This window comes from Anabrus simplex, chromosome 1, assembly GCF_040414725.1.
Source record: "Anabrus simplex isolate iqAnaSimp1 chromosome 1, ASM4041472v1, whole genome shotgun sequence".
In the NCBI taxonomy this organism is placed as follows: domain Eukaryota; kingdom Metazoa; phylum Arthropoda; class Insecta; order Orthoptera; family Tettigoniidae; genus Anabrus; species Anabrus simplex.
In genome coordinates this window covers 1,175,999,860-1,176,012,754 of record NC_090265.1, presented here as the reverse complement: position 1 = coordinate 1,176,012,754, position 12,895 = coordinate 1,175,999,860, and the positions used below count along the sequence as shown (strand labels likewise).

At 40.2% G+C, this 12,895-nt stretch overlaps 1 protein-coding gene across 4 annotated transcripts in view; it reads right to left on the bottom strand.

Moving 5' to 3' along the window:
- The window catches only part of LOC136877265 (ras-related protein Rab-3), a 608,034-nt gene that overhangs the window by 474,729 nt on the left and 120,410 nt on the right, over window positions 1-12,895 (bottom strand). The gene's annotated exons all lie outside the window — the stretch shown is intronic.

The following is a 12,895-nucleotide window of genomic DNA, read 5'->3' as shown; positions in this document are numbered from 1 at the left end:
AATGCAGAAAGGTACCAAGATGACATTTTGACGTCGTTCTTCCGTCTGTTAACGGAAGGAGGGAAATCGCGTGGTTGGTTTCAACTGGATTCAGCCCCTGCTCATACAGCAGAAGATTCCCTTCTTACAATCTCGGAAGTGTTTGCAGAGAGAGTGAACAGTGCTGGTCTATTTCCTCCTCCTTCTCCAGATCTAACAGTGTGTGATTTTTACTTGTGGGTTAAACTGAAAGAAAAATGTATCAAAGAGCTTACACATTGGAAGAACTGAAAGGAATCATTACGAATGAAATCAGAAACATTACATTGAAGAACTCACTCGCGTCAGTCAAAATGTGGTTACCAGATACGATGAATGTGTAACCCAGGAATGACGACATTCCAGCAGTAACTCGTGTATAAGGGTCAGCTGCTGCACTGGAGACACCGATAAGTTGTATCGTATCGTATGTAAAAGGTCTGGTTTCATTCTGTTGGAAACTCTAACCTATTTTCAATATAGTTCATATACCTTGTTCATTATGGCTTTGGTAATTAGAAACATTTCTTCTGAAAACTCCAAAGAGTCATTATTTCTTAGTATGGGTCATCCTTTGCCTTCTTCAGGTTATAAATAGTCTGCATACAGCAGTAAATCTTCAAACTTACGTCTTCTACATGCCTCCATTTTGAGATTTTAGCAGCTGTTGAGAGGTTTAACAGAGGGCTCTTGCCAGGTTAATTTAACACAAGCATTAACAATTTGTTAGAGTTAACAATTCTTGATGAGACGACCAGTTTTTTAAATTATGGGTTAAGTCTCCTTAAAAGCAGCGTTAACACATAACATTTGTTGAAAAACCGGGCCTTAGGGTATGATTTCGGATTATCTGAATAGATAAATCCCTCTCAGCTGTCGTCAAGAAGACATTAGGTGGTCTTGTTGCGAAGTTTTCTCGGTTCCTTAGAGCCAAGATTCGCAAGGAGTGGTCATAAGCTTCGGTTATTTGACGACGGCGTCTATGATGTACACAACTGGAGGCCTTGTTGATGCAATGTACGAATATGCGTACGCTCAAATGCTGTAACGACTCGTCGAGATATGTTTACATACTGAAGAAGCCACAACCTGCGTTCTGTGCATGTTATATCCAAGGATTCAGTTACAGTTCTCTCTTTCGAACTGTCCTGAGATTGCATGTCGTACATTCTCGTACATCTAACAGGTGACGTTGCGTTGCATTCCAACGTATCTTTTTAATGAGACTGTCTCAGCGTACATTCTTCAGGATCACTCAAAATAGGCTACACCTGCTGTAATGTTCTTTGAGGTGTGTTTAATAACAGCGTTACACTAACACTATAGGTTTATGTGACAGTGGGATAAGAAGGCTAGGACTAAGAAGGATGTGACCATGGTCTTGATCAGGACACATACCCAGCTTCTGTGAGAAAGCACGGAATATAATTTTGACGACAGTGGGGAATGAACTCCAGAATACAAGCTTAGAGCTACACGACACTTATCACTTAACCAACTCGCTCAGTGTTTTTCACAAGTACTCCTCTTTCAGTCATATTGTTACAGTCATAATTGAGAAGATAACCCATAAAACAATATATTAGTTAGTACTCACATAACAGTGATTACAGCGATGTTCCATGCCCTACAATGACCAAACTATCATGATATATGAACATGAGAGTGTTCTGTGTAAAAGGTGGCCTTGTTGTTCCCGGTGTAGAGGTGGAAACACTTCCTTCCTGTTGTAAGCACTGATGCGGTGAAGTGTCGTCATTTCATATGTGGATGTCCGGTTCCATGGCTAAATGGTTAACATGCAGGCCTTTGGTCACAAGGGCCCCGGGTTCGATTCCCGGCCGGGTCAGGGATTTTAACCTTCATTAGTTAATTCCAATGTCCCGGAGGCTGGGTGTTTGCGCTGTCCCCAACATCCCTGCAACTCACACACCACACATAACACTACCCTCCACCACAATAACACGCAGTTACCTACACATGGCAGATGCCGCCCACCCTCATCGGAGGGTCTGCCTTACAAGGGCTGCACCCGGCTAGAAAAAGCCACACGAAATTATTATTTATTTAGAAAATACAGCGGATACCAGAGGAAGCCGACGCACATATGCGTCACATCCGCTTATTATGAAATCATCTCATCAGTTCTCACTGATGTCCGGTTGACCATTTTTGATCTGTACTTAACATCTCTTTGTCATGTTAGCCTACTATATACACAACACCTCCACGTAATATTACACAACACGACCTATTATTATAGCAGATATTACGAAAAATTAGCAACCCGCTACTATTCTTCACCTATCGTTTAACTGACAATATTATTTTCATACGTTCATCTTTAAAAATAATTCAGTATTTCTTCTTCTACATGTTTTCTGAAAGAAAAGAAAACTCGACATCTTCGAACTGAAGCGTAACATCTGTTAGAATCGTCTGTTTAAAAACAAAATCTTAGACCTGTGGCCAATGATGAACACTTTCTACTCGGCTATTGGTTTGTTCGTTTCCAGTAGTCCAAAGCGGTATCTGCATCTCGTACGACTCTGGAAAGTTTTTCGTTTTTCAGCTTAAAATCACTGTAAGGTACCAACCAGGACAGACACATCCTTTCTTTTCAGATCTCGTACTTGTCACGGTTATCACTATACATGGATCTACGGGGCAGGTAGGTTCAATGTATACTTCCAGACATCCTTGTTGAGTTGACCTAGGGAGGTCAGATAGAGGAGCCTTGCGCAAGTGAATGGAAGTAGTAGCTGACTCAGCTTACGGCCTGGCGGTTGTCTTTCAAGTTTCATCTACTACAAGCACCTGGGGGGGGGGGGGGACTGGAAGGGTGAAACAAAGTGGAGCTCCGTGTCACTAAAAGGGAGGTGCATAAAACATTACGTAGTTCTACACGCACAAAGAAACGTAATTTGAATATGCTGTGGTAATAAGAGAATTTGGTCAATGTCTGAGAATCTTTAATGTTGTATACAACTGTTATGTTACCAAAAATATATGCAGTTCAGTGCGTTTATGTGACTTGAAGGTCGTGGCATTTCTGTCTAACAATTACCGGTACGCAATTAAATACCAATGCATCATACTGATTGCAATTTTACTTCCATAGCGTAGTGCAGGTCTATATGCCTACTAGCTCAACGGATGATGAGGAAGTCGAAAGAATATATAAAGAGATATAAGATTTAATTCAATATGTAAAAGGTGACGAGAATCTAATTGTGAAGGGAGACTGGAATGCAGTGGTAAGCCAAGGAAGAGAAGGTAATACAGTAGGAGAATTCGGATTGGGACAAAGGAACGAAAGAGGAAGTCGGCTGGTTGAATTCTGCACTGATCATCATTTAGTCCTTGTCAATACTTGGTTCAAACACCACAAACGACGGCTTTGTACATGGACGAGACCTGGAGACACTGGAAGGTATCAAATAGACTTCATTATGATTAGGCAGAGATTCAGAAACCAGGTGTTGGATTGCAAAACTTTCCCAGGAGCAGACGTGGACTCTGACCACAACTTGTTGGTCATGAACTGCCATCTGAAGCTGAAAGAAATTGAAGAAAGGAAAGAATGCAAAAAGATGGGATCTAGACAAGTTGAAAGAAAAGAGGGTGAGGGATTGTTTCAAGGAACAAGTTGCAAACGGACTAAATGAAAAGACTGAAGGAAACAAAATAGAGGAAGAGTGGATAGTCATGAAAATTGAAGTATGTAGGGCTGCTGAAGAGAGGTTAGGAAGGAAGAAAAGATCAACTAAGTATCAGTGGATAACTCAGGAGATACTAGATCTGATTGATGAACGACGAAAACACAAGAATACTAGAAATGAAGGGGGCAGAATAGAATACAGGCGATTAAAAAATCAAGTGGATAGAAAGTGCAAGGTAGCTAAGGAAGAATGGCTGAAGGAGAAGTGCAAGGATGTTGAAGATTGTATGGTCCTAGAAAATGTAGATGCTTCAGACAGGAAAATCAAGGAGACCTTTGGAGAAAGGAAATCTAGGTCTATGAATATTAAGAGCTCAGAAGGAAAGCCACTTCTAGGAAAAGAGGACAAAGCAGAAAGATGGCAAGAACATATCCAACAGTTGTATCAAGGTAAAGATGTAGATAATTTGGTCCTTGAACAAGCAGAGGCTGTTGATGCTGATGAAATGGGAGACCCAATTTTGAGGTCAGAGTTTGACAGAGCTGCGAGTGAACTAAATAGGAACAAGGCACCTGAAATTGATGACATTCCCTCTGAATTACTGACTGCCTTAAGAGAAACCAGCATGGCAAGGTTATTCCATTTACTGTGTAAGATGTATGAGACAGGAGAAGTCCCATCCGATTTTCGGCGGAATGTTGTTATACCTATTCCTAATAAAGTCGGTACTGACAGGTGTGAAAACTACCGCACTATTAGTTTAGTATCTCAATCCTGTAAAAATCCTGTATCATTTACAGAAGAATGGAAAAACAAGTTGAAGCTGATTTGGGAGAAGATCAATTTGACTTCAGAAGAAATGTAGGACCACGTGAAGCAATCCTGACTTTACGTCTGATCTTAGAGGATAGAATCAAGAAGGACAAGCCCACGTACATGGCATTCGTAGATCTAGAAACGGCATTCGATAATGTTGATTGGACAAAGCTATTTATGATTCTGAAGATGATGGGGATCAGATACCGAGAACGAAGAATTATCTACAATCTGTATAAAAATCAGTCTGCAGTGATAAGAATCGAGGACTTTGAAAAAGAAGCAACAATCTATAAAGGAGTAAGACAAGGCTGCACTTTGTCCCCCTCCTTTTCAATGTTTACATAGAACAGGCAGTAAAGGAAATCAAAGAGGAATTTGGAAAGGGTATCACAATCCAAGGAAAGGAAATAAAAACCTTGAGAATTGCCGATGATATTGTTATTTTATCTGAGACTGCAAAAGATCTCGAGAAGCTCCTGAATGGCATGGACGAAGTTTTGGGTAAGGAGTACAAGATGAAAATAAGTAAGTCCAAAACGAAAGTAATGGAATGCAGTCGAAAGAAGGCAGGTGATGCAGGAAATATTAAATTAGGAAATGAAGTCTTAAAGGAAGTAGATGAATATTGTTACTTGGGTAGTAAAATAACTAACGATGGCAGAAGTAAGGAGGACATAAAATACAGATTAGCACAAGCAAGGAAGAGCTTTCTTAAGAAAAGAAATTTGCTCACTTCAAACATTGATATTGGAATTAGAAAGATATTTTTGAAGACTTTGTGTGGAGTGTGGCATTGTATGGAAGTGAAACATGGACGATAACTAGCTCAGAAAGAGAATAGAAGCTTTTGAAATGTGGTGTTACAGAAGAATACTGAAGGTGAGATGGATAGATCGAATCACGAATGAAGAGATACTGAATCGAACTGGCGAGAGGTGATCGATTTGGCTAACTTTGACGTGAAGAAGAGATAGAATGATAGGACGCACCTTAAGACACCTAGGACTTGTTCAGTTGGTTTTTGAAGGAAGTGTATGTGGTAAGAACGGTAGGGGTAGACCAAGGTATGAATATGACAAGCAGATTAGAGCAGATGTAAGATGCAATAGTTACGTAGAAATGAAAAGGTTAGCACTGGATATGGTGGCATGGAGAGCTGCTTCAAACCAGTCTGTGGACTGATGACTCAAACAACAACACAGCGTAGTAAGAACATGGAATTATAAGTGTTCTGTCAAGACTAAAAATACGAGATAGCTAAATGCTGCCCTTAGGTCAGTGGCACATGAAAATGAACATTGTGTATAGCCTGCCACCCTCCCTCGATACTTCTCCTCCCCCACAAACTGCATGTTTGGAGTTACTGAAACCGGATTCTATCAAGTGACCAGCGTTTTCTGCTAGCAACCATTATGTGTAGCAGCATATTTACGCGGACGACTTATAGATATATTCTCACTGTAAGACCAATGATTTACCTCAAACCATAAGTGACATCAATGCTGACTTTGAGCGACTTAGTACTCGCACTTTGAAAACCAATCTCTCTCCTCCTTAATCCCTCGAACACTCAAGTAATCATTATTTGCTCTCAAAAATTGTTGACTAAATTGCGAGATGAAACTATTCTTCCAGTTATACTGAATGGCGGAGTTATTCCATTCAACCAAACCGTGAGAAATCTGGAAGTCGCAATGAACGAAACTTTATTATTGGTCTGAACATTATGCGTGTTTGTAAAAACAGATATTTATGATTCTTCATTTTTTCAAATGAAAGAGAAATATTTTGCCATGTGGTATGTGAGTTAAACTAATACTATATGATTCCCATTCTTGACGAATATCGTGTTATTCTCGTAGACGCAACAAAGGAGCAGAATTTGAAACTTCACCGAGTGCTTAATTGTTGCCTTATATGTATTTACAATCCGAGACATGAGACCTTAAACTGTATTATCACGCTACTTCATGGCTGAGACGTGATAAACGACGAACATATGACATACTGATACAGATATTCCGTCTACATACTGAAGATACATCGCTATAAATTTCATCCAAACTTAAATACTTGTCCTCCTTTCACAGCAGTAATACTTGCTCTGGTCCCGCTCTTTCTCTCCCTATCCACCGATTCTCTCTATATAACAATATTCTTTTGTTGTGAAGGCAATTTCCTGCCTGTCAGAGTGTCAGAGACACCACCTCATTTCCTAAATTTAAGACCGCTTGCCGAGACAACCTGCTGAATGCAGGTGACCAATTTGTATGAATGAATGGCTGTAAGTTAGTCAAGTGTAATGTATTATTGAGTAGACTGTTATTAAATATCATTATCTACACTAAGCTCTGTTTACATTAAAGTTTTACTACTGTGCTTGAGTGTAAGAGAGGGCTAACCTATAAAGGAACAATAAATAAATACTTATGTCTGTACTGAACATGACCTAAAAAGATGAAAGTTTATTTCGTTTATAACAATTACAAAAAATCATATCAATGTAAATTATTGTAACTACTCCCTCTGTGAATAGCAATCAATCAATCAATCAATCAATCAATCAATCAATCAATCAATCAATCAATCAATCAATCAATCAATCAACCAATCAATCAATCAATCAATCAATCAATCAATCAATCAATCATCCAATCAATCAATCAATCAATCAATCAATCAATCAATACTGATCTGCATTTAGGGCAGTCGCCCAGGTGGCAGATTCCCTATCTCTTGTTTTCCTAGCCTTTCCTTAAATGATTGCAAAGAAATTAGAAATTTATTGAACATCTCCGTTGGTAAGTTATTCCAATCCCTAACTCCCTTCCTATAAACGAATATTTGCCCCAATTTGTCATCTTGAATTCCAACTTTATCTTCATATTGTGGCCTTTCCTACTTTTAAAGACACCATCCAAAATTATTCGTCTACGGATGTCCTCCCACGCCATCTCTCCACTGACAGCTTGGAACATACCACTTAGTCGAGCAGCTCGTCTCCTTTCTCCCAAGTCTTCCCAGCCCAAACTTTGCAACATATTTGTAACGCTACTCTTTTGTCGAAAATCGCCCAGAACAAATCGAGCTGCTTTTCTTTGGATTTTTTCAAGTTCCTGAATCAAGTAATCCTGGTAAGGGTCCCATACACTGGAACTATACTCAAGTTGAGGTCTCACCAGAGACAAATATGCTCTCTCCTTTACATCCTTACCACAACCCCTAAATACTCTCATAACCATGTGCAGAGATCTGTACCCTTTATTTACAATCATATTTATGTGATTACCCCAATGAAGATCTTTCCTTATATTTATACCTAGGTATTTACAATGATCCCCAAAGGGAACTTTCACCCCATCAACGATATAATTAAAACTGAGATGACTTTTCCTATTTGTGAAACTCACAACCTGACTTTTATCCCCATTTATCATCATACCATTGCCTACTGTCCATCTCACAACATTATCGAGGTCATTTTGCAGTTGCTCACAATCTTGTAACTTATTTATTACTCTGTACAGAATAACATCATCTGCGAAAAGCCTTATCTCTGATTCCACTTCTTTACACATATCATTGATATATATATAAGCAAACATAAAGGTCCAATAATACTGCCTTGAGGAATTCCCCTCTTAATTTTTACAGGGACAGATAAAGCTTCACCTTTTCTAATTCTTTGAGTTCTATTTTCTAGAAACAGAGCCACCATTCAGTCACTCTTTTGTCAAGTCCAATTGCACTCATTTTTGCCAGTAGCTTCCCATGATCTACCCTATCAAATGCCTTAGATAAGTCAATCACAATACAGTCCAACTGACCTCCTGAATCCAGGATATCTGCTATATCTTGCTGGAATCCTACAAGTTGGGCTTCAATGGAATAACCTTTCCTAAACCCAAACTGCCTTCTGTCAAACCAATTATTAATTTTGCAAACATGTCTTATATAATCAGAAAGAATGTTTTCCCAAAGCATACAATGCATGTCGAACTGACTGGCCTGTAATTTTCAGCTTTATGCCTATCACCCTTTCCTTTATATACAGGGGCTACTATAGCAACTCTCCATTCATTTGGTAAAGTTCCTTCATGCAAACAAAAATCAAACAAGTACTTCAGATATGGTACTATATCCCAACCCATTGTCTTTAGTATATCCCCCGAAACCTTATCAATTCCAGCTGCTTTTCTAGTTTTCAACTTTTGTATCTTACAGTAAATGTCATTGCTGTCATAGGTAAATTTTAATACTTCTTTAGTATTAGTCACCTCCTCTATCTGGACATTATCCTTGTAACCAACAATCTTTACATACTGCTGACAATACTTCTGCCTTTTGAAGATTCTCACATACACACTCCCCTTGTTCATTAATTATTCCTGGAATGTCCTTCTTGAAACCTGTTTCTGCCTTAAAGTACCTATACATACTCTTCCATTTTTCACTAAAATTAGTGTGGCCACCAATTATGCTTGAAATCATGTTACCCTTAGCTGACTTCTTTGCTAGATTCAATTTCCTAGTAAGTTCCTTCAATTTCTCCTTGCTTCCACAGCTATTTCTAACTCTATTTCTTTCTAACCTGCACCTCCTTCTTAGTCTCTTTAATTCCCTGTTATAATATAGTGGATCTTTACCATTCCTTACCACCTTTAAAGGTACAAATCAATTTTCACATTCCTCAAGAATTGCTTTAAACCCATCCCAGAGTCTGTTTACATTTTTATTTACCGTTTTCCACCGATCATAGTTACTTATTAAAAACTCCCTCATACCTGTTTTATCAGCCATATGGTACTGCCTAACAGTCCTAATTTTAATCTCTTCCTTTCTTTCACATTTATTTTTAATTACCACAAAAACAGCTTCGTGATCACTAATACCATCCATTATTTCGGTTTCTCTATAGAGCTCATCTGGTTTTACCAGCACCACACCCAGAATATTCTTCCCTCTAGTTGGTTCCATCACTTTCTGAATCAGGTGCCCTTCCCATATTAACTTATTTGCCATTTGTTGGTCATGCTTCCTGTCGTTCGCATTACCTTCCCAATTGACATTTGGTAAATTGAGATCACCCGCTAGGATCACGTTCCTTTCCTTATCGTTTCCCACATAGCTGATTATCTTATCAAATAATTCTGAATCAGCATCTGCGCTACCCTTTCTTGGTCTGTACACTCCAAAGACATCTAGTTACCTATTATCTTTAGAAATGAGCCTCACCCCTAGAATTTCGTGCTTGTCATCTTTAACTTTTTCGTAGCTTACAAATTCTTCTTTCACGAGAATGAATACACCTCCTCCTACCTTTCCTATCCTATCTCTACGATACACCCTCCAGTTCCGTGAGAAAATGTCTGCATCCATTATATCATTTATCAGCCATGATTCAACTCCTATTACAATATCTGGTAAATATATATCTATTAAATTACTCAATTCTATTCCTTTCTTTACAATACTTCTACAGTTTAGCATTAACAGTTTTATGTCATCCCTACTTGATTTCCAGTTCCCTGTTCCCTTATCACCGCTCCCTAGCGCACCCTGTTTCCCTGAATGTACCTCCCTATAACCCTTCTAAACAAATTTCCTAACTTATATGTACCACTGCGGTTTAAGTGAAGGCCATCTGAGCGCAGATCCCTATCTCCTACCGATCCATTGGGATCTAGAAATTTCACTCCCAGTTTCCCACATACCCACTCCATAGTATAATTTAAATCCCCAATCACCTTCCAGTCAGTATCCCTCCTACACAGTATTCCATTGATAACAATCTCCGCATCCTTAAACTTCACCCGTGCTGCATTTAGCAGATCCCACACATCCCCAACTACGTTGGTACTTATACCCGCTTGCCTTACGTTGTTGGTACCAACGTGAAACACCACCACTTTCTCCTTTCCCTCCTTCTTCTCTTCTACTTTCTTCAACATCTGTCTTAACCTAAGTCCTGGATAACACTCTACCCTGGTACCCTTTCCTCCACACACTTTCCCGACATGTTTAACGATGGAATCCCCCATGACCAGAGCCTCAACCCTACCCACCTCATTTGATCCCCTCCCTTCCTGGTCAATCCTATCTTTCCTGACAGCTGCAGAAACTACTTCCTCCTCCCTTTTCTCCACCCCATGACCCTGTTCCACCTGTCTTTTCCTATCCACTACTCCACATTTCCCTTTCCTACCCCTTCCCTTTCTCCTACTTCTAAACTTTTCGACAACGATTCCCTGTTCGTCATCTTCCCTCGGTTGTTCTACCTGCAGTGACTCGTACCGATTTCTCACCGACACCTGTACTGAATTTTGATCCTGAATGGAGCCCTTAGCCTGCGATCTCTTTCCCCTTAAAACATTAGACCACCTGTCTTCCACAATTCCCCCATTTCCTTCCTATCCCTCTATTTCACCTACTGTATCCTGTACATTGTTTGGAGGCCTACTTTCCTTCCTGTCCTCTGAGAGTATCCTCAAGCTCTCCAACTCCTCCCTCATACTCCTTAATGCCTGGCCACACCCACAGTTCCTACACTCGCACTGCTTAGGCATTCTTTTTACTAAATAATGAAAGGAAAAGGAAAAATAAGACAACTTTCTTATTAAAGTTCGAAATTCGCAAAACTACTCAAAATTATAGAATAGGCACTCTAATTTCTAATAAGTTACTATACTACACTACAATAATGTTTAAACTACGTTCGGATGTATACTAGCTTCTTACTAAGCACAAATAGAAATGAAAATTCCAATTAGGCCTAAATTTAGATATTCGCAAGAACTACCGGTAGGTGCGCTAACATGAATATTGCAACTTCAACCAGAGTTCAACGATGTCAACTTGTAAAAGATCTTTAGTGACATTATAAGGTATTCATAGAGCGAAATTAAACCTTAGCAAAACGTCGCATACTCTGATTTCTCTGCCAACTGGTAGGCCCCTAACATTTTTTTTTTACAATCTGTTTTACGTCGCACCGACTTATGGCGAGGATGGGGTAGGGAAGGCCTAGGAGCGGGAAGGAAGCAACCGTGACCTTAATTAAGGCACAGCCGCAGCATTTACCTGGTGTGAAAATGCGAAACCACGGAAAACCATCTTCAGGGCTGCAGACAGTGGGTTCGAACCCACTATCTCCCGGATGCAAACTCACAGCTGCGCGCTCCTAACCACACGCCCAACTCGCCCGGTGCCTCAACCATTATTATTATTATTATTATTATTATTATTATTATTATTATTATGCCAATAAATATTACTGATACTCCACAGTAAAGGCAGCTAAAAGGAAATCAACGTCAACAGAAAGACCTGTGAGTATCCAGTATGCAAGTGAAAAGCGTATTACTTAATGAGATTCCCTGTAGAGGCCTGGAAATCAATATTCTCGTCTATATTACGGATATGTACGGTTAAGGATTAAATCAGTAATCACTAACAGCTCACAGCTGTGTCCAGGGACATGGATTCCTAGTGACAGGAAGCGGTATGGAAATCACCGTACGTGTAGTTTGTGACAAGGCCAGCCTTATCTCCGGCCCACTGGTCGAGTTTGTACCGTTAGCTGATAACTACACAACAGGAATGAAAGCTCCTTGTGATAGCCTGGTGTATATCAAACTGAGCTAGAAACTTATTTTACATGTACCAGTTTTGCTGGCCGCATTGACGCGCTTCCCGTAGAACCCTGACCCCCGGAGACCAGTGGTTTCGAATCCCCCAACCATCATCACGTTTATGGCAGAGCAGTTAACAGAACACATGACCTTATTGCAGAAACATATAAATCAGGAGAACTCTCAAGTCGTGAAAACATAAGGAGCTCCTTTATTGTTCATTGTGGGGACGGTAGGTTGCATCCACGGTATCTCCTATTTATCGTAACAGGCAACTAAAGAAGGAACCAGGAGGTTCCCAAATTGGGACCATGGTTTGGCGAACACGGAGAACTCAGCCAAGTCTGAGACTGCTTCCAGTTAATCGTGCCTGGCTCTTCGCATCTTTATTTTCTATCCGACCTCACTTGGTACACACTTGTTCTCTTCCGAACCCGACATTATTAGGTTTGTGAGGCCTTGGGAGTCTTTATTTTCATGACCCTTCTCTTTCTTTTCTTTTGCCGGGCTGAGTGGCTCAGACGTTTGAGGCGCTGGTCTGCTCACCCCAACTTGGCAGGTTCGATTCTGGCTCAGTACGGTGGTATTTGAAGGTGCTCAAATACGAGAGCCTCGTGTCGGTAGATTTACTGGCACGTAAAAGAACTCCTGCGGGACTACATTCCGGCAGCTCGACGTTTCCGAAAACCGTGATGATGGTGGTGGTGATGCTTGTTGTTTAAAGGGGCCCAACATCTAGGTCATCGGCCCCTAATGGCGCGAAAT